Below are 23,500 nucleotides of genomic sequence, written 5' to 3'. Positions count from 1 at the left end.
CAGGCTCCCCTTGGCCTTCTCTGTGTTGGGCGGCGCAGGTCAACATCAATATACTATGAATCAGCCACAGAGGAAATCTGCAAGAGTGGTTCATTACAGATGGTGCATGTGCACGGTTTGACTGCAAACATTTCACAGATAAAAGTATTATTACTCACTAAACCAGTTTGTGTGTACAAGTGTTATATGCATGGCGATTCCTCACAAAGGTCACAGAGCTTTGAATGCAATATTGTGCAATCATGAACTCAAACTATTGAGGCTATGTTTCATGAATATTCTTATGTTTATGCAAAGTAATACTTTCTCACAGTGCAAAATAGCAGCCTTTCAATTCAACCAGCAGCTATGGGCACGAAATATTAATTTGCAGCGCATTTAATACACCTTAATCAACTACCACCCACACAACTTGCAAATTAACGCATCAAGAATCCACTTCTGTGCACTGAAATATTCAGCTCGCAGAAGGATTGGAAATTCAGACGAGGTTCACGCGAGGGCATCCAAGGAAAGCACAACAGCCTGTGTTTTAAAATGCAGTCACCTCCGGACATGTTTGTTACGCCTAGCCTCACAGTTTACATAACATAAAGCACTTAGCCTCACTTTCCCGCTGACTATATTATTGCTCTACCTGACCATTAATCATTTATGGATTAAATTTACTTCTCACTTGAATGTCTACTTGTTTGGTAGGTTATAGGTTAGGATGAGGAAATACAAAAGGCTGCTACGATTAAGTGGCTTTTGCTCGAGTGGCTCAAGAGGTAAGACTCTGTGTTTGGGAGAGGTAAGAAACAAGGAGCTCGGGCAATCCCCGGAAAAACTAAGGCTGGGTTGTAATGAGAATGGAGCCATCTGAAGTATTGTCTTTTTCCAGAATAGCAGTCTGAAAATTGCATTGCACAATGTGGTTATAATGGGACACGTGGCGAGTTGTTTTTTCTGCATAATTCATGAAGTTCTTCACTACAAGCACGGCAACATGCCAATTAGACTGTGGGTAAGCGCCAAAAACCAGACTACTGGTGAATTCATGAAAATTTAAACAGTCCTTATCGCACCAGTACGGATGTCTCCGCTCGTATCCTCAGTGCCTCCGTATCAAATAAATATTTATACAGCTGTGTTTCTGTAAGGTGAACGACATATTTCACTTTGTAACCAAGGTGGGAGATCACAGGAAGGGCATTCAGATGCCGATGAACTCTAAAACACCGACAGCTGCTTCAGTATCTCAGCAAAGTTAAACACAAATCACCTTCTTATCCTTGGTTTTAGAGGAACTGAAGTTAGTGTGTTCAAAGGTATAAACACATCTGTATTGAAAAATCAAGAACTTGTAACAATTATTTCCAATGATTTCTCATTTAAGGTTGAGTAAAAATAACGAAGGGTGATGATTTTATTATTCATTATTTATTTGTGTCACAATTTCCAAATTTACCAAGAGGAGCTGAGCAAGTTTGTGTACAAATTCACTGATCAGGTTGGTAAAATGATCCATATGTCGTTTCTGCAATTACATTTTCATCCTAAATATGTATTATGGGCTCAAATATTGCTTTTTGTCAACTGTCTTAATCTTAGGGTTAGGGTTAGGGTTAGGGTTAGGCACTTTAGTTCAGGGTGCGCGTGCACGCACGCACACACAAACACACACACTTTAATAATAAAAAAGAGGCATCAGATTACAGAGCATAAATAAGATGTGAATATAATATGGATTTTATTAAAACCCCAAAGATTACCCCAAAGAACGTTATGTTCAAGCAAAAAAAAAATTAAGTAATTACGATGGAAGATAATAGATTCATATGGTAGAATGTAATGAGGGTGGCAGAAACTTGAAATGGCTTTGAATTGCAAAGGTTGTAACCAACATTGATCAACAAGTGTCATTTATTCCCTGTGGATTCGAACATTGAAGATGTCATTTACACTTGAAAATACAAGAAAATGTGGAATTTATCCACAATTATCACAATGTTTAAATGTTAAAAATGTTTAATTACATTTACTGTATTATATGTGTATTTTTCAAAGTCTGTTGAAAGCGAAGCATTGATCACTACATGGGGATATATACAGTAATTGTTCCCCCTGAGGTGAACGTAAATGATTTAACGTAGGTATACGTTAATTAGAGGTAGAGTATACACTTCCATTGCAGTAGACGACTGCACCCTGGCTATATCACAAACAAAAACATCTCTCATCTTTTGGCATTGCCGTCATGTTGTGTTATGCCTTTTACTTAAAGAGTCAGATAATGTCCTACTTTTCTCAAAAATGTCAACTAATGTCCAGGGTCCATGTTGGATCAGCTTGCAGGCCAGTTGAGGCCTGCGGGCTACATGTTTGACGCTCCTTACTTGTGATAACACCGCCCGTGTTTTTCCACTCTTGACATATAAACGTGTCATTTGGAGCAGGAGTATGAAGAGTTTTGACAGATCATTATGAACATTAGTCATAATTCTTTTTTTTTCTCTCTCTTGGTAAAACCTACAGCTTTTATCATCATTTGGATTAATTTGCTGACAGATACATAACAGCACTGTGTCTTCCTCGTTGAGAAGTTCATGCTGACATGTATACCATTATCTCTGTCCACCTTTTGTATGAGAGACACATAAATCTCTATCTTAGGTGGTATTAAAGAGACTGCTAATGGTTCTCTTGTAGATTAGGAAAAGACGGTAAGATCCCAGGCATAATAAGAGACATCCAAATGAAGTAGGTTTCATGGCTGTCCTTGCTTCGACCGTTAAAATGGAAATTAATGATGAAATATCTGACGATTCTATTCGTTGTCGCTTGTATTGAAGAAAAAACAGAAAAAATAGAATTCTGTGAGTAATTTAGCAAAATAATAAATAAATAAATAAATAAATAAATAAATAAATAAATAAATAAATAAATAAATAAATAAATAAATAAATAAATAAATAAATAAATAAATAAATAAATAAATAAATAAATAAAAATTTGATTTCAACATTAGCTGATAAAAATACAAAAAACAAAAACAAAAACCCAAACAAAAAAATAGACACATAGCTCTGAGCAAACGAAATAAGTCATTAAGTAATCCAAGAGGATTCCTTTTTGTTGTTGTTGTTTTTTAATCACACGTATCACAAAGACCCCTTTGCACACTGCCTCCAAGGCAATGACTTTGCCATTTCTCCTCACAGTTAATAAGCCTCCCTCAAAAACAATGTTCTTGTGCTGGTTTTCCACAAACATGGACCGGATTGGTTCATTGTGGTCTCTTGCTCAGGGCTGCAAGGTGAGGAACAAAACTGAACCGGCAAAGACTGATGATTGCCACTGGAATACCGAAGACAACAACAAGCAAAAAGTGCAAGAAAATCAAACCAATCCCACAGTTTGGTTCTTTTCATCAGAGTCAAAGGATATGTCTAACAAATTAAACCACATAACCAGAATGGTATTTTCTCCTGTGATGTAATAAATCTCTATAAGGCGAGTGAGCGAAACGTGAACAAATAATTACATTTATTCTCTTTTAGTTTAACAATCTGCACACATTTATTTTTACAAGTTACTAAACTAATATCTCCAATGTAGCTTTCTTTCATTTGTGATAATAATCAGTCTTCATCACAATAAACTGGGTAAATCAGCACCATGTTACTCTTAACATGACTGGATTAGTACAATTCCAGCATCAGAAGTAATAAACAAGCAAGAATAGCAAGAACTAATAAAAGCAATATAATGGGAATAAATTGTCGAAGTGGAGGAGTCGAGAGAAATCTGTTCATCTGACTTCTTTTGTTTGGGGTTAGTGTGCGGACAATATATTTGATCAAATTTACTCAAATTCTATTGAAGCAAAAACAAATGTGTTTTGACTGCTGTTTGCACTCAATCACATCTGAAATAGAACGACAATATGAAAAAAGCATTATTAGGTGCAATCATGAAAACAAGAATTGAGAGTGTTTCCAGCTCTTGTCTGAATCCTCTCTGGACCCGAGTGTGACTCGTGTTTTTCTCGGTTGTGGAGTGTCATGTTTTCGAAACGGCAAGAGACCCTGGAGGAAACAGCAGAAAGTGTGGAGGTGAAGGCACTGTTAACAGCTGACTGATAACAACTCATCAGTCATGTCACATTAAAATTGTTCCAGATTTGAAACTGAAGGAGTTTGTGTTGTTACAGTGGACCAACTCACGTAACAGCCCTGGAAAAATTAACACAGAGGCATATCAAATATTACTGCATACATTCATATACTCCATTTTGTTTTGAGATGCTGTGTCTAAAAAAAGGATGTTTCCGGTTTTCAACGGGTTCAGTTCATCAGTTGTTAATTAGGTTTCTTTTCAATTTAGCTGTAAACACCTTCGAGTAAGATGCATCTTATTTAAGCAAATTATGCTTTAAGAGATGAAGAATAGCCATCTAAATATTTTCAAACCATTTTCAGAACAAAATTCGTGAAAGTAATTTGTAACAAAGACCACACACTTTTTCAGGAAACTCTTTGAGAATACAGTGGCCTATTTGGGAAAAATACAGTATTAAACCTCTGGTGACTCGGTGGATGCCTTTTCCAAGGATGATATGAGACTTTCCAAAAGTAATTATACCAAAAATGGACAGTAACATTTCAAATTATTTTGGTACAACACATATTATTAGAACGTGGGTTATTTAAAATTAAATTAAAACGACTTAAAATTTCAAGAAAAGCCTTAGTGTAACAGTTCCGACACGTGACGTGAAGATGGATTAGATATTTCAAGAGGAGTTTTCCATTGCTTACCAATTCCAAACAGCTGTCATATAAGGTGGGAAATATTGCTTGAAAGCTTGGCATTCAACAGATAAACCCCCCCTACTGTAGATCATATGGCTGCATAATAGGGAAATAATATCAATATGAAATACTATTTGATGTATCTTCATTGCTTGACATTTACATGATTCACAAGATCAGATCAGATCAAAAACTAAAGTTGAATAAATTTGCCAACCAATTGGCAGCTGATTTTCAGACTGGATGTGCTGGACTGGACATGAAATGACCCCTTAGTACACCGGCTGTGAAGCTTGAGAGCGAGCATCTTAGACAAGCCCACTAAGTTATTCCTTAGCCCATCCCAGCGCTGAGGAATAACTACCATGGGGACATGCTCACTTCAAAGATGCCACTTTCTTAGCAACTAAAAAATCTTTTGAAATATCTAGACTTCATTTAGAAGAGAAGTGCAGTGCTATTTCAGAGAGGGACCAGCACTTCACAGCCTAATCAATCTTTCATTTTTTTACTAGCCAGCTCTGACTTTGAGGCTGTGTTATCATCCCACATAATAACAATTTCAAAAGGCTAAAAATACTTGGACTGTACTGTAGTGTGACTCCTACTGAATCACCCTGTTCTTACCTACAACTCAATATAAACACCATTAGCACCATACTGGCATGTAAATATAGGAACTTTATTCAAATCTATTAATATTCAGATGCAGTAGATACAAAATGACAATTATCTTCCACACTTAAGAATCAACACAGCACATAATGACTTGTAGTCCATTAAGAAATTCAGCCAAAACTTATTACTTACTAATTTTAATTCAGTCACTGTTTTTATGGGTTCAGCCAGACCTTGTATGGAGTATAAACTGTAGTCTTATTAGTTTATGTGAGCCTCTCTAATAGAATTAACAGTCCCCATAAAGTTCTATGAGTGATGCTGACAACCAGTGACAGCACTTTATGCATCACGCTCTCGATTTTAGTGGCGGCTGAGCTGCATTCAAATTAAATCAATGTCCAAAAGTGGAGCAGTCTCTATTTAATAGTCATTCTTTAGGGCAAATTACTACAATACTACCGGTGATGTCGTTTCTATGTAGTGATTTTCTATTTTTTTTTCTGAAAAAAGTTTGTCACAAAGAATGCTCAATGTACCGTGAAGACTGGCTCTGAGGAGAGTGAATCGCAGCTGGCTACACCATAAAACCCGGGGATTTCTTAAATCTAGGACAAGATGCTTGATGTTGTGCAACAGCTGCCCGTCTTTTATAAGACTTAAGTGAGAAAACTTTACGTTAATGCATCAGAACAAATTGAAGGAAAAAAAAGATCAATAAAGTAACAGCACTCACTGAAATGTCTCGACTGGGTGCAACGACTACTGAATTACAGTTTGGTTTTTTTTCCTATTTTTAAACGTAAACACAAATAAAAAGGAAAATAGTGAAGGAGAGGAAGTGTCGCTTAAATTGCGGCTCAGCAACGAGGCATAGTGGAAAGAAGTGTGCTCTTTAAAACCTTTCCTTTTTATGTCGCTTCCATCCGTAACCTCATCTATCAAAGGAGGCACTTCATAATATGCCTCATAACAGAGTTTTTTTTTTTAATATGAAATAGTAATACAGTTGTTTTCTGACATGAACTGCAAACTCCATCAATCACAATGAATCTAACATGTTCTTATTAGCAGTGGCATTAAGAGTTAGTAGCAGTTAGAGCTGCAATGACAGGGGAGGTCGGGTGTTATGGAGAAAGTAATATACACTAAAGCAGTTGTTTTCAAGGTGGGAGAGTATGACAGAGCTTCATTCATTACTTTTTAAGATATTTTTCACATGATAATGCATTCTTGGTAACAGCTGTTGGTATCCATGGGCATCAAAAGCCTCCTAAGTGTCAACTTAGATGCTTAGTCATTGTAAAGATAGACAACCCTTCTAACCTTTGTCAATCACAAGGCAGCATTTTCTTGGTCATAATTCAGTTCATTATATAACTCTTTCTTCTCTTTGGTGTCTACATGTTATTTTCTATAGAGTGGGAAAAGCCAAGCTACCCAGTTTGGCAGATCTACAGCATTAAACTTACATTGAATTGTAGCGTGTTTAAAAACATAAATATGTCATGAGAACACATGTGCTAGAATGTTACCGACAAGTCACAATTACACATAAAGCTCGTGAGGATAACATATGCAACTGCAAGGGCTGCTTAAGCTTGAAAATTACAGCCTGAGCTGGGGGAGACGCCTGGGTTTTAGCTTGAAGACTGCGTGTTTACATTTCCCTCAGTCAAGGGGAGTTGTGCGGCTGACAGAGTTAAAACTCGTGGCATTTGAGGCAAGTTAACATGCTTCCCTCAGGGCTCTGCAGCTCCACATTTCAGCATCACTCCTGGATTTGTATTTCCCATCAACTTCTGAAAGTGATTTTTTTGAAGTGCACAGGCAGGAATACAACCAGCAAGACGGCACCGGCTCCAGATTAAGATCAAACTGCATCCGATGTAAGCAGTCAACGTCAGTCACTGCCACCCAGACCCTAATCGCATAACACCCATAAGAGTGACCACATTTGCAGAAATTAAGTGTATTCTGGCGTGATTGTGAGCATAGACCCTCTCAGCATGCACACAGCTGTTCCCATGTTGGTCGCTAAGGATTACTAAATGAAGTGTGTACACCCACTCGGACATGGAACTGGTGTTGTCATGGTGACAGAGTGTGCCGAGTGATCCCCGAACACTCGCCGGAGCTCCCGTGTGAAAGAGGGGGCTTTTTGCAGACTTGGGATGATCTGGCGCATACTGAGCAGATACATTTGTTGGTGCATTAATATTCCCTTCTTTAAAAATGGATCAGGGGTGTCTCAGTGATTATTCATATGCTTGGCTTTCAAAGAGCTTTTTCCATTGTGAGTGTCACCGAGGTTCTGTCACACTTAAACATGTTAAGGGGTAAAGAGCAAGAGGGGGAGCACTTCCAAAATGATGACAGACCGTCATGCACACATGCAATATCACAGGATATATCCCCACATTGCGAACAATAATTATTTCATACACAAATCACAAGAACAAAACAAAGATAAAACTACAATGTTTTTTTTAAGCATGGGTTTACCTGTATGCTAAAAAAAAATCTTCTTTATGTTTATGTGAAACAATTAGGTGATTGTATACTATTTTTCCATAGCAAAAAGCCCAAGTGACATTCTTATGAAGGACTGAAAATTGTTTGACCCGCACAACATCAGCCAGTAACTTACAAAAAAATGCTTCAGAGTTACTCCACACATGCACAGACAATACTTGAACACATGCACACAAGTCAAAAGTACAGTGCAAGTCAGTCTACACTGCCTTCAAATGTCAAGAAGCTCTCAGAGTAAAAGAAAAGACCACTTCAATGAAAAGCCATCTCTCAGCCTGCTGGCACAGAGGATTTTCTTCTTCTTTTTCTTTTTTGGCTGCTTTACTGTGCAGCAAGGAAGGCAACGTGTGTAAAAAGAGTGAGTATGCATTGGACAGACAGTGAAGGACACTGGGGGTGTGATGATTATTTTGCTGTACACATGCTGTAGGAATGGCCCTGGTGGTGTCTACAGGGACGACGAGACCTGTGTGAAGACAGGGAGAAAGTCACTGAGCAGCGCTGCCAGCTGTTTTCACTGCTCTGGGCTTTCTAACATTCCCCCTAAGCTTGGACAAGCTGCCAGGTGACACTGCTCTCAACAGCTTGCTTTGTTTTGTTTTTTCAGTTTTAGTCAACAACTTTTCAAATTTTTGGGAAGAAAATGTAAATAGGAGAACTATTTTGTCATGTGTGAGGTATGGATGTACAAAACAATGAAGTAGATCATTGAAAAAAAAAAAAACAATCCAGGACAATGTCACTATACATGCAGCATTTAATTCCATTCCCATCTCTGCCTGCTTATATGCTGAAGTGTCCTTGGACAAGACACTGAACCCCGAACTGCCTGTGCATATGCAGTGTGAGAGTGAGTGGTTGCAGATTGGCAGCCTTGCTTCCGTCAGTCTGCCCCAGGGCAGCTGTGGCTACATACATAGCATACCCCCATCCAGTATGAAGTGAATGAATAATGTAATGTAAAGTGTATTTGAGTGTCAAGAAAACCGCTACATAAAGCCAATGCATTAGGGAGGATACTTGTTAATAGAAAAATGGTCTTGCAGCCGTCTGTGCTGTTTTGAAGGGAGGGATGCAGCAGTGCCAACCACTATACAATGCTTCAGTCCTGGAAGCAACAAATCAATGCTTGGGGAAAAAAGAGCGACTAACCTTCAACACTTCCCACAAAACACAACACACTGGGAGGCGCACCCTTAATGTAAATAACTAACTTAAGGCTGGGGGTGTTGCTCAGGGATCCCCAGTGCATGTTTTTGGGACTGTGCAAGATACATTTGGTTAAAAAATATTTCAGGAATAATTGCTATTGATATAAGGTTAAAATGTTGCGCATTATTCTTCCAATGGTTGGAACTTATCTTGGAAAAGAAGGCCGACACGGGCAGTCATGTGGCTGGCATGTCGCCAGTTGTCCATGTCTGACCTACAACCACAAACACGATACCAGAGATGCTCTGAATCTGCAGGTTTTCCCTTTGTTTGTTGTTCCTCTGCAGGCATTACAAGGCTCTGCAGCAGCGATGAAGCCCAAAAGCAGCATCAGTGACACTGTTGTGCCAAAGAGGAATCCGTCCTGCTGGGAGACATCAGCCACATTCATGGCGTGAGGAGGATGCATTATTTGATTTCTTTGCATGACACAGACCCCCTGAGAAAAACCTCCAAGAGAAGCTGTTGATGAATCTAATGGGTCTGGTGAACTACAGACAACATCCCTAAATCTGACTCCTACAGACAGATGCAATCTATAACATCCCATGCAGTAGGGATTTACAATATTTATTGTTCACTTGGTGGTTCCCTTGCAGCAAGGTGCCCTGTTAAGGCAGCACTTTAAAGGCAATGTGCTTTTAGAGCCCTGTTTGTTTTGTATTGAATGTCCCAAACAACCCACATACAGCTCCAGCACAGCGTTTCATCTCTGCTACTCAATATTAGGCTGTGATGTTGGTACCTGACTTCAGCCGCATCCTATATTTTTCTGATTAGGGCAGCGAACAGTGGAGGCTGTACATCATAATTCTAAGGGGGTCTGCGCAAGCAGGTCCTTGAGCTGGTGAGTTGAGCTTCATGAATCGTTAAATGTCAGCAAGATTTACGCGTACACGCACACACATGCACACACGCGTTAGAGAAGCACAGCTGCAGGAAGACAAAAAGTGACGTGGCCTTCACAGATGCCATTAACCATCATTTCAATTAAGACATGTGTGCCCAATGTGGATTTGATGGAGAAAGACACTGCGGGTGGAGAGATTAAGCACGGTCTCATTCCAGCAGCATGTGCCACATGCTCTCCAAATTATCCTAATGACAGTAATTACAAATGTGCATTCAAGTCTGTGTTGGGGTAAGTAAGGATTAGGAAATGGGGATAAATATTATTGTGTAGCCCTACTTTATCTCACCCTACACGACAGGCATGGCAACAGAGAACAATCAAACTCTGAGTTTGGAAAATTCAACTCATCTTTTGCCACAAATAAACATTTGTGGTCTTCGTGAATCAATGTATACAACAGCATCAGTTACTGTGTGTGACGACTCCAGATGCTCTGGTTTCCTCTGACTGTCCAAAAATACTTATTTGAAGTTAATTGGGGACTAAAGCTAGATCGCTAACGCCAAAAGAAAACATTCTAAATGAAAACACATCATTATCGCATTTTTGTTTCAAGATAAATTTGCATATACACGGCAAAGTCAGAAAATTGAAAATGATGTAGATTTCATGTTGGGCCACTAGTGGGTGCTGTTGGTTGTTTTTGTAATGAAACCACACACACACATGCATGCAGATGACAATACACTGTAGACATTAACAATGGCGAGTCCACAGACATTAATTTAGACAGACAATGATGTTAGATTATTAAGGGTGACTCTCAACTATAAAAAATAAAAGGAATACATTCAAATGTTGCAGGTACTTTTCAATCCGATAGATGTAGCAAAATATTCAAACTATAAAAAGACAGCAATATTGGCACACATGAAAATAAGTAATCGGAAACAATTATATATTATAATGGAGCCTCAATGTTTCGTTAAATTTTCTCGAGTTTTTTTTAACACTAGTTGGATCAATTTTAAAAACAACAGCAGGAAACAGTTGCAGTGTTGCTGCAGATGTGACAAGCGAGTTCTCCAAATGTTTTCTCACAAGTGACGAACACCTCCAGTTAACTTGCAGTTCGCATTCAGTGTCATAAAACTGGAAATCGTCACCATCTGTTTGTCCAGGCAACGGCGTACAAGAAATCGCATTAAAATCAAGTGAAATGACCCAGTGAGTTTTAATGACAAGCTTGTTTGTGTACGAGAAAAAACTACTAAATAAAAGAAATTGAAAATAACCAAAATGGTCGTCTGGTGGTCTGCACGTTTGTTGTTGTTGTTCTGATTATGACTTTGTCTGCATTACTTTGGTTTCTTTCCAAAATATTTGAAAACAGCAGTTGTTTTCTACTTCAGCCCAAAGCAAATAACATGTTTTTGCTAATCCGATAGTAACTTCTGACCCTGTCTTTGTTCAAATCAATGATAAACACTACAGTTCTGGCAAACGTGGACCTAAGGATGGCCCTGAAGCACCGAACCAGAAGTGCTCAATTCTTTTTTTTTCTTTTTTTAGGAGTTCAAAGTAATATGATAATTCCATGTGGGTTTGAAACTCTTGTTACTACATACATATATATATATATACACACACACACACACACACACACACACACACACACACACACACACACACACACACACACACACACACACACACACACACACACACACACACACACACACACACACACACACACACACACACACACACACACACACACACACATATATATAAAAAAGAAAAATGTCAGATGCTGGGGTTCACAAGGCTGCAATAAGAAAAAAACTGCAGGGGGCTGAAACATCTCATGCTGAAAGAGCGGCTGTCTCCCTGGGGCCGGACCGACGACCGTCTTCAGGTGAATGTGAAATGGTGATTTAATCTTTTCATGTCCTGAAAGGTACTTTTACATCTTCCCTGTATAAATAACCGTGTACATTTTACACTTATTAGATTTGTACGTATGAGCAGAGAATGGAGACGGGGCTCTTTACTGGGAGACGAGGCCCACTAACGCAGTTTGTCCTTTCCACAATATAGGAACAAAAAAGAAAAAAAAGTTTGGATGAAATTAAAGTGGTGGGCAGTGACCTTCAAGAGTCACTTTTGAGTCACAATGAGATGGGTCAGCCCTTTTCCTATTTCCTGCACTCGGTTTCTCTCTGTCAAGAGCTCCACCAAAGAGACAGCCCACTTATCAACTCCTTTCACATCCAGGGTGCCACTCATTACTCATGTATTCATAGCCTCTGCAGTTTAATTACAAGACTAATCACAACAAACTATCTCCTCCACTACTGAACCAGCTGCCTGAGTAATGTGGGCCTGAGGGATTCAGTGCAGCTAATCAGTTAAATGTATGTTGTTTTCGGCCAGATTACTACTGCAGCTACACTGCATTCGATTCTGTGCATCATCTCATTCTGATTAACAATGTCATAACACATTAAGAAACACCACTCCAGTTCTGAAACTTAAAGTGAAAACAACTTGCGTCAAGCTTTAACTTTTTTTTTCCATAGTTTAGATACAATGCTTTGACTTCATCATAGTAGCAAACAACCAAGCCGCAATGACACCAACCACCGAGAGCAACATTCATATTCCTTTTTCATATCACATGTAGGAACTCTGCTTTCTCAGAGGTGGTCCAGTTTAGTTTTTTAGAGATGACAGTAAGTGGAACTATGCTATGGCCCCATCATAGTTCCATCTGTGAGAACATTCTCTTCTGTGTCTGTTTCAGCTTCTCTCAAACAAATACTGAAAGAACTGAACAAGTGCCATCACACTGGATCTGGGTCCCAAAGGGTTGGCTCCTTTATGTGTTGACACACATGGGACTCATCGACAACAGCTTCAAAACCTGCCCATCAGTGTGACACGACACATTTCAAAACAAATAGAGGTTGTTCTCTAAGACTTTCCTCTGAACCCTCCACATGCTTTCTTCCAAACACCCACAGAGACACTTTCAGGGCCCCATGTGGAAGAAGCAATGCTATGACCAAATGCCTCTGGGGAGCAGCTACCGAACAGCGGCCCACCTGCCAAATAATATTTCAAAGACAGAGAACACACATACACAATGCACAGAATGCCTTACTGTGCCACACAGAGGAGAGCTATAAGAAACAAGCTCTTGTGGGAATACATTACTCATCGTACAACACATAGCCACATGGTGTACGGGAGATCAAACATGTTGGGATACAGTTGAAGTTACCACACGGTAGGTATACGTGCAGTGGCTGCTAATGGTTCGGGTAGATGTTATAGTAAAATCTCATTAGGTGCCAGTTTGGAAGCCCTCTAAGCACTGCCTTATTTTAAATGATACTACTTGTCAGTGTATTTCTGTTGTTTGAATTAATTCTTCTTCTTTCCTTCTTTCCAATTCTCCCTGACTCTCCCCGTTAGCTATCTCTCAGCAATGTAGTGAATGAAATGTGTACGTTGAACCGCTGAATTTAGCAAGGATTTACTTCTTGAGAACGCAAGGTCACGCATATTATCAGTCGGCTCCCAACCTGCTTTATTGCAATCCGTGTGTCGTGTGTATTTATCACAGATGCAACCATTTCTGCACCGAGAGCTGCAGCTCGCTGTGCATACACTCACTTTGTTACCCCCGACAGAAATGCCTCACTGGGGACAAGCCTTTAGTAGAACACATATAAACTCTTGTCTTTAGTGGCATAGGGAATGCTGAAACGCATACATTTATGTGGTCCGTTTCTGAGCGCTATACTAAACTCAAGAGTTTGACCTTGCCACAGCTTTGCACGGGCTTTTCAAAAATGCTGATGTTACTTTTTTTTAAACAATGGACAATTGATGGTCTTTCTCCCATTCCTTGGAGTGGTTTTCATGTTTGGTCATGTCATTGCATGGGATTAGGGCAAATGTGCAACACTGTCCATTAAAACAAAGGTTTGATTTTAGGTGCAGAAGCTAAACATGTACTCAGACAGTTTCTTCTTCGAACGAATAAATGAATGGCAGCAGTAACTTGCTGGCCTGTCTGTATGCACCAGTCTGTGACCATTTGATAAGGAAAGTAAACAGGAGATAACAGAGTGGCACAGGATCTCTCAGCAGGTTTGCATTAATGCTAATGCGCAATGCACTTCAGGGTGAGCTTTGATGACACAAGCAGCCGGGATGTTTCCATATGTTCAACAAACACGGGAGGCCCCATATAGCTGGGTCACACACGTACTGCGAGCACTTTTGGCCTGAGTGCAGTAGCGTGATGGACGGGAGTCTATCCCTGCTCCCTCCCCCAGCCCCCATAATTCATAGCAGTCCAGCTTTTTGCACAACAGTCTCTTGTTCTTCGGAGTGTTTCGGCAATCAGAGCCACATGCTGCACGATCATTTATCTTACTTTCACAAAAATGTGGGCCTAATGAGATAATTTGGGCCACTATGTTGGATTGGCATGACAAGAAAGTTTCAATGTGTGGTCTCCATACAGGCAGAGTCCAGGTCAGCAGGAGGAGGACTTGTTAGTTGTGCTAGATAATTGGCACAAACTAGATCGCTAGAGAGATTCACAGTGGGACTTTGGCACCGGGTAGAAGACACAGCGGCACAAAGGAAAAATGTTTTAAGTTTCACAAGGTGAGCCGAGCAGTCAGTCATCAGCTTTACCCCCGCTAAAAGAAATCATTTAGCCCAGAGCCTTTGAGCACACAAGCAGGTCTCCCTTTCTGCCAGATCCAGCAGATGCCTACTACTAGCACAGTGACCTTTAAAATATGCTTCACCATCTGATTTCAGTTTTAAGTCCAACGCAAGACGCCACCAGAAGAGAGAAAGTAGAGAGGAACGAAAAGATAGGAAGAAAAGCATGAGAGAGAAGCATATAAATCACAAAATAATCGGAGTCATTCGGTTATACATGACAGCCGCTTCTGTCTTTATCCAAAAAATAATCAATAGATTCATGTTATCTCCTTCCAAATACTACCATATCCGATTTAAAATGAAACTATATATGTTTTTCACATATCAGAGAACAGCTGAACAAACGCCATTTTCCGTATATGTATGTCTGGGCAGTCGGACCGTGTAGAACAGAATGCTTGTAAAGCCAGGAGGATTCTCTTTTTAAGTGAAGAGACAAAAAAAAAAAATAAACTAATAAAAACAACCTCTTAAATCCACTCCCAAAGCAGCCAAAACCACACAGACACATCGGCCAGATAGCACTTCTTCAAAGTAAACCTGCTCAGGATATGAAATGAAATGATGAAGAGCAGGTGAAAAACATTGCACACATCAGCGCTGCTGCTCAGGCAGAGTTGAAAATAGTTCTCCACACCTGACTGAAGAGACAGAGAGGATCTAAAGGATGGACAGCGATTCAAGGTTGCTGTCGGTGTGCCTGTACACTTGAGGATAAATGATGGAAACCAGTGAGTTTCACACTCCGCAGCTGCAATTATATAACTTTGTGAAGTGAAGTAAAAATGATGCAAGCAGTCAGATAAGGCTACATTTATAACTTCATTAAACTCTACGAGTTACAGGCAGATGAAGATGTCTTTGAGGTACCGAAGGCACACTCCAAAGCACAGGAAACATCTGTCTACCTACAGTATAAAGTATACCTCCAGTTTCTATACTACACTCAATGTCCTTGCTTCAGCAGCCTATTTTTCTCACTAATGGCACATTTGTGTTATGCCTGATGATGCACTGAGCCACAATTTCATGTTTCTCCACATATCATACTAATTACAATTGATAATGTAAGAAGACAAATGTCACATGTTGTTGTTTCATATAACATCAAATTGCATGTTGTATCTCACACTGATGACCATGTTGTCATAGAAACTGTAGCCCCACCAGTCACCAGTTTGTAACATAAGGCTCAGGATGGGAATTTATAGCTAATGTGGGCTGACTCCCAATGCAGGATAATCATTAATTCGGTGCTGAATGTTGCAACAAAGATGCAACCGTACATACATAATTATGTATATTGTACACTGGTGTTGCAAAGTATCCTCATAACTTGCAGGTCGAGCCGTTTCTACTTGTATTATTATGTAGCATCTGATACAGTATACAATTACAAATGAGGAACTATGGCCCTTTGAGGATCTCATCTTATTGGTTGTTTACAAAGTACCGTTCCTCCGAGACACTTGATCAAAGAGTACTTCTTCTGCTCTCTGGCAGTGACATCATGTGTAAACAGTAAGTGCTGCAGTGTGTGTGTGTGTGTGTGTGTGTGTGTGTGTGTGTGTGTGTGTGTGTGTGTGTGTGTGTGTGTGTGTGTGTGTGTGTGTGTGTGTGTGTGTGTGTGTGTATATGTTTCTGGAATAGAAAAGACTGGAGGCAGGGGCCTTCTCCCATGATGAGACTTGGATGAACATTTTGTGTGAATACAGCAAAAAGCCTGTGACAGCGTGCTTAATTATTTTTGGCTGTAGCAGGTCCTTCTACAGCCTGGCAGTGCCCAGCGGTGCTTGCCTCTCAGGGGGCAGAGACATGCCGCCATCTGGGGGCGTGTCTCCGCTGGCCTTGTTAGCATAAACCTAACTACAGAATCATGAAATTTCCTCTGAGACGTCTTCAAAATATACACAGATATGTAGCTCTGGTAAACAGATTGCCCTCACTGCAGCTCTCATAGATAAACAGGTAACATACTATTTTCACCTTGCGGTAGCTGCAGTGGCGAGGATAACGGAAAGGTAACCTCAGTGGACATGGAAATGAAATATGAGAGTGTGAAATGGGGGTAAATGCACTTGCTGGTGTTTTCTTTAAGCATCTGCTAAGGTGGGGTGTGACATTGCTGAGGTAGGCTACTGGAAGGGCACAATGTCTCCCAGATGACTTAAGAAGGAAATTTCTCTCACCTGCACATAGCTCTGGTCACTTGGAAAAGAAGCACTTGAATGCCTCTTAGATACCCGACCACTTTCAACACCTCTGAAAATGTATTTTGACACAAATATTTTTTGTTTGCTTTGAAGTCGAAAAGTTTCGTCTCTAATTCACAGAAGTGTGAAACTCAAGGTTGCGTCATTCCCCCCCCCCCCCCCCCCCCCCCCCCCGCCCTCTTTTCCGCTGCTTTCCCGCTGTGCTAAAAGAAGAAGCAGGTTGCCTGATGATGTCAGGAACCCACTACTGACCTGAGAAATAAATCCTTTAACAGGTGGCCGGCATAGAGGGGAAGGGCTAAATCAGCAGCACACCTTCCTGCTGCCGGCGAGCCTCGCTGTTTTATGTACCTTAATTACACAGTCTTCCAAAACCGTCACCCCATCCTCTCCTCCCCAGCAACCCACTGCCCTTCATTCACCCTCTGACTCCAAGGAGCAACACACATGCATGAACGCAATCAAGCAAGATGCAACTTGTCCAGCATCCACACAACCATTTCCAGTCATCAAGTGTAGGATTGAAACACAGAGATATGAGGGCAATGGTAAGAAACTACACGTTCATATTTTTAGATGACACCACCCATCATTCGCGGAAGCACGTAGTGCTGTCGTGCTCACCGCCCAATTTTAAATTTGGAATAAAAAAATAATAGATGCTGTTTGACCTGAAAGAGCTCGGTGACAACTCCCCTGTTAATATTCATAAAAACACCTCCTGGTCAGGTGGGTTCGTACAGCTTCCTTGGTGTGCATGTTAACATGATCCACTCCAACAAGCATGAAGTCTGCCCGTATTTCAAGCTACCACAGAAAATGGATTTCTGAAGATTTCATGTCAGAAGTAAAACTGTAATGTGAAACAGTAATGTTTTTTTTTTTTATTTATTTTATATAATCAAGCAGCACCAGACATGATGCATGCATGAGAGTAGAGATTGTATGACGATTCAGCAGGAAGTTAGTGTTTAGAAGAGCACAGTGTGTTCAGATCATGTTCTCCACTCTCAGTACAAATTTTTGTCCTCTGGTAGAGCTTTCAGAGTTCCACAATTCAGAATCAATTCAAAAAATTGATGCGCTGATGATGTTTTTTTTTTTTATGTGTTTTTACCTTGATCAGTGGATGTATGACTGTTGCACTTCTTTGGTGGCACTTCTTTATTTTAACAGTTTACCTCCGTCAACCCAGCTGACTCACAGTGGGGAAAAAACAGATGGATGGGTCACCAGGCCAACACAGGGCAAAAACATGGAGAGATGCTAAATTTGAAATCACCAATTCTCCTAATATACATGTTGTGGGACTTCTGGGGGACACCAGAGTACCTAGAAAACACACACACACACACACACACACACACACACACACACACACACACACACACACACACACACACACACACACACACACACACACACACACACACACACACACACCCACACCCACACCCACCCCCACACCCCACACCCACACACACACACACACACACACACACACACACACACACACAGCAGCATTGTGTGACCCTGTGCATGTATCCAACTTTCACGTCACGTTTTCAGTGCAATGTTTTAAAATCCTCGGGCTGTGTTTTTCTACGCCGTTTGAAAGTTAATTGAGCTGTAATGTGTGCATGTTTTGTTTTCTGATGTTTAATTGTGTGCCACTTATAATGAGTTATTCTAACGTGGTAGATAAAATACAGTACTCTACATTCTGTCTATGCACTTGGCCAGGAGGAAAAAAAATAAAAAAAAGTGTATCATATTGTACCATAAAAGCCTACATTATGTTTATAATACTAAAACGGCGATTCTACAGCTGAGAGATTGGCATGTTTTGACATCCATACTGTGCTTCTATTCATTGATCAGTTTTGGAACAATAGTACCCATTTTTGGCCCTTGACTCTACAGGGAGAGGAGTCATGTGTAGTTTCGTCAGCCTCTGTAACTAAGCAACTGAGTATTACAGTGAAAGAGAACAGCGCTTGTGGCGGTTGCTAGGGAACTGCTCGAGAGTGTTACCACTTGTGAGCAGTGCTTCGATAGATCAGCCCCTAATGGTTCAGGTCTGATGGAGCTTCGCCGAGAAGGAGATGAGGGATTGGCAAGTAGGCAGCATCCTCCATCTCACCAGCCATACCATATGTCACAGCCGAAAGTCTCCGGGGTCCCACGCATCAGCACACATAACAACCAGATGAAAATAATGGCAGGTTTTTCCTCAATAGGAAACCATTTGCATAGAAGTAGAGACTGAATAATTGAGAGGTGCAGGGGAGCAGGGTGGCTCAGTTGGAAAGAAGGGATGTATGCCTGCCAGCCAAATCCATTAGCCAGGCCTTGCTTGGCTGAAGCAGGCAGCTGATGGGAAGGCTCTGTTATCGGACACTAAAGGACACAAGAGCTGGCCATCACCACGCCTGCCCTCTCTACTCTTTGCCGGGGGGGGGGGGGAGAGAGAAAGAGAGAGGAAATAAGGCACAATGACAGAGACAAAAAGAGAAACTGAGGGGACAGATCGGTGAGCTTCAGTAACAGAGAGATTGAGGAGGTGTTGCCCTATTACAGCTTTATAATTGGCCTGCAAGGGCGGTCAAATGAGAGGCTACTTATCGCACCATGCAGGAGCAAAAGAATACTTGTCCATCTCTACAGCTGGAGCCCATTTAAAGGAGCATCAGGACAAATGAAGCAAAGAGAAAAAGAGGACACAAACTCTTGATTCAGGAGTTTTAAAAAAAGTGTTAGACAATTGTACCCCATTAAGAGAGAAAAAAAAAAGTAGATTTGATGAGTAGTTTCAGGAGCCTAAAAGCCCCAGAAAACTCTCCAGTGTACGAGCCCAGAGATTCCTGCATGACAAAACTGCCTGGAGCACCGACAATTGAAGGTGTGATATGTTGCACCAATTATATAATCCGTGTGGCATTTTCTTTATATTCTTTGCTGTGGAAAAAATGCAACCCGACTTGAGTGCAAAAAGGCTGTCCAAAACGATTCCATTTTATCTGTAGAGGTGTGGGTAAACAAAGTGAAATGCAAGACATGAAAAATTACCTGTTGCACAGTAAACTCTGTGAGGACAGCATTCAGTGTTCGGTGACAGTTTTACAGGCTGAGTTCAGATATTGACGCTTCAGTTCATTTGTAAAATAAATTTCAATAAAGTGGAACCATTCATTTTAACTATGCTGTACTTAAAACTATTACAAAACCTAATATAGCTTAGATTTATTGCACATAAACTGAAACATTCCCAGGCTTTTCGCTTTCATTTTCGCATCAACCCAAGTTTAGCTTCTAAGACAAGTGAATCCAAAATATAGTACCTAAGAATATTGCATTATTTCATAATGTCAGGGTGTTTTGTTTTTAATATATTGCACATAGTTAGCTATAACTACCTATAATAATATAATAATTCAAATTAAAAAAGTGATAAAAGCATAATTTTGTTAGATATACACCAAAAGTGGTGACTTATCTGTAATCTGTTTCAACATTCAAGTGTGTATTTGAAGATTTTTCTGTCTGGAGCGTGCATGTTCTTCCATTGCTTGAATGAGATGTCCTCCAGTTGCTCCAATTTCCTCTCACAGAGCAAAAAAGTGTTCATTTGGAGACTTTAGACTGTCTGGAGGTGTCGTGTACAGCCAGCCAGGATGAGCTCCAGTTCCACATAATCCTGCATGGGATCAATCACTCTAAGTCTGCATTATTATGCAATATCTCTGAATTATATAAAGGTGACAAAATAACACATTTTCACTGCATTCTGCAATAAATACCATGAATTCAATATGTAATCATTTCAGTCACATTTTGCAATAAAATGGTACATATTGCAGCAGTTTTACAAAAGCTGAATAATCTAAATGTTCATCTGAAGTGTTGTGCGCGTCTCTGCCTGAATGTACAATAGAAAATGATACAATAATAAAATAATAATTTAAAACAAATTACTGTCCTGTATTTGCTGTGCAGGGTTACTATTTGTAATCCTCATTATGTAGTGGGTGTGTGTATAGTAATGCGTCTCTATGAATCCTAAAGGACAGCCTCTCTTCAGGTTCAGCTGATGTAGTTTTGATCCACTGCTGTTCCTAATATACTAATGGTATACTTTAAAAAGAACCAAGGTTGCATTTTTGATGCTTGAATACATGAAATGAAAGTTCTTATGTATATTGAATTTTATGAATCTTTTGGTTGATTCATAGAACATACCGCATTTATATTAATAAAAAAGGAAGTAACACATTTTGAATTAACTAATGTAATATATAAGAATTTCTTTGAAAATATGAGAAAATTGATTACATGTTGCTTTCAGGTTAATCAGTACAAACTGCTGCAGATGTTTCCAAAATGTCAGCGTGATGAAATAAAGAGTGAAATTTATCAGATTTTGTTGCGTTGTTGTTTCTCAAGATATACCATCTTGAGAAACAGGCTAAAACAGTAGGTTCACATTTATCCATTAAACCATCTTCTTGAACACACACTCACAATCTGCCCGAGAGTCAATCTGAGGGACAATTAACTTCACATTGATCTTTTTGGACTGTAGAACATGCAAACTTCACGCAGAAAGACCTTCAAGCCCAACCGTGACTCAAATCCGGGACTTTCTCGCTTTGAAGCAAGATTTTTAACCACTAAAGTACCGTGTTGTTCTGTGACTTCAATTTATCATGTGACAAAAACTGTTGCGAGGAAAGAAGAGGGCCCATTTCTTTCCTTTCGAAAGTGATTAGAATTCACAAGAAAATAAGAAAAGAAATAGCCAACCCCTAATTATTATAATCCTATTGATTCAGTCCAACACCATGGAAGAAGCTTAGGAAAAGTTAACAATCAATATTTGGCGACAACAATTGGAGCAACTGTTCTCAAAGTATCACAACCAATTCCAACATCTCTTCCCATTTCCTTCCACACATACGCCATTTCAATGTGTCTCCTTTAGCAGTTTACACTCTGTGTGAAAGAAAAACACATTGCCGCAGTGATGCATTGCCAATCAGATTTATGCTGCACAGTCTGGTGATCCTGGAGAGGGAGACATCCAAACAAAAAGAAGGAGATAGAGAGGAACACTATCCTAAGACGGAAGCTGCTTGCTCAGAATCCTGTACAGCATGAACAAAAATGTTCTGGCTTTGACTGAAAACAGAGACACAAGTCAAAATAATGAGCTTCAAACAGTTCTCACTCACTGGTCATTTCACTGTAACAAATTGATTTGTGGGTCCCAGCTCTTTCTTTCGCCTTGCAGCGCAATTAATTTAAGTGGAGACAAAATACACTAGGGAAAAACAAAAACAAGAAAAACAAACTAATCATATAGAAGGAAACACAGGCTGAAACCAAGGGTGAGAGGGAGGCAACTGTAGAACATAACTAATAATTACCATTTGAGCCCAAAGTTTTATTGCCCCTTATCATGACAGAAGTACATGATAGCTTACAAACAGAAAATAAGTGGGGACAGCCACAGGGCCTGCTTTAAGAGGATACAGCTGCATGCGTTTACAAAGCTTGCATCTCCTACAGCTCTGTCTCCCACTCCCTCCTTTCTTCCTCCCAAACACAAACTGAAAATCAAGCATGAACTGATATGCACAATTACATAAGCTCAGAGCTCTGTCTAAGCGCATCTGCCAAATAAAAGACATCACAAAACACAACCCGTAAAATTTCAACTTCACATCTTGTCCCCAATAAGATCAGTGAATACAGAATTGGGGGTGAAGGACATGCTATTCTTTTATGTTAGGCATCATCTTAAAGGAGTGTTAATAGTGGGTATTCATCCTGAGTAAATCATTTGCTGTGAATGCTCACATACTCTCGCAATGTAATTTGTTGGGAGACCTCACTTAATGTGCTTTAGTACACTGTAAATGCTGAACACGAATGCACCCGGCAGGAGTCCAGCTGGTGAGTTAGAGTACTAATACTATGCTTTAGCCCTTCAGTTGCAATACACGTGGAGAAAATGCTGCCACTCACAGTAAACTTGCAATTAAAAAAACTCAGTTTCTTCGTTACTTTAAAAACATCAAATAACGGCTTCTATTTAAACCTTTTTTATGCTTTAACACCATTTTGGCGCCTCAAAGGGGCTAGAAATCTCAGTCCATATTGAAAAAAATGAATTTTGTGGGAATAAATAGCAGCTATCACATCTGAGTGGCGCAGCATCTCAATGAGCTTGTTATAGTGTTATAGTGCACAGGAAAAGCATCCAAGCCTCATTTGCATGTTTTTATATTTAATTCTGGACGGCAGAGACTGGTCTTGATGTGGCCTAATGTGAAGCCTGACATTGCCTGAGCCCTGTGATTATTTTCCCGACCTGCCCAACAATCATCTTCCCTCCAGTTAATTGCCAACACAAACAAATCCTCAGGTGGTGTAAGTTCACAGGCAGTGCTTCTTATGCATAACAGCAGTCTCACAGCAAAGACTGTACAACTATTACATTCTCATAGTACTCTTCTTAA

At 40.1% G+C, this 23,500-nt stretch overlaps 1 protein-coding gene across 3 annotated transcripts in view; it reads right to left on the bottom strand.

Annotated features, from left to right (window-relative positions):
* Positions 1-23,500, bottom strand: part of macrod2 (mono-ADP ribosylhydrolase 2) — a 419,737-nt gene that overhangs the window by 129,456 nt on the left and 266,781 nt on the right. The gene's annotated exons all lie outside the window — the stretch shown is intronic.

This window comes from Blennius ocellaris (genome assembly GCF_963422515.1).
Source record: "Blennius ocellaris genome assembly, chromosome: 13".
Lineage (NCBI taxonomy): Eukaryota > Metazoa > Chordata > Actinopteri > Blenniiformes > Blenniidae > Blennius > Blennius ocellaris.
Note: the sequence above shows the minus strand (reverse complement) of the source record. Positions and strands in the feature narration are given on the sequence as shown.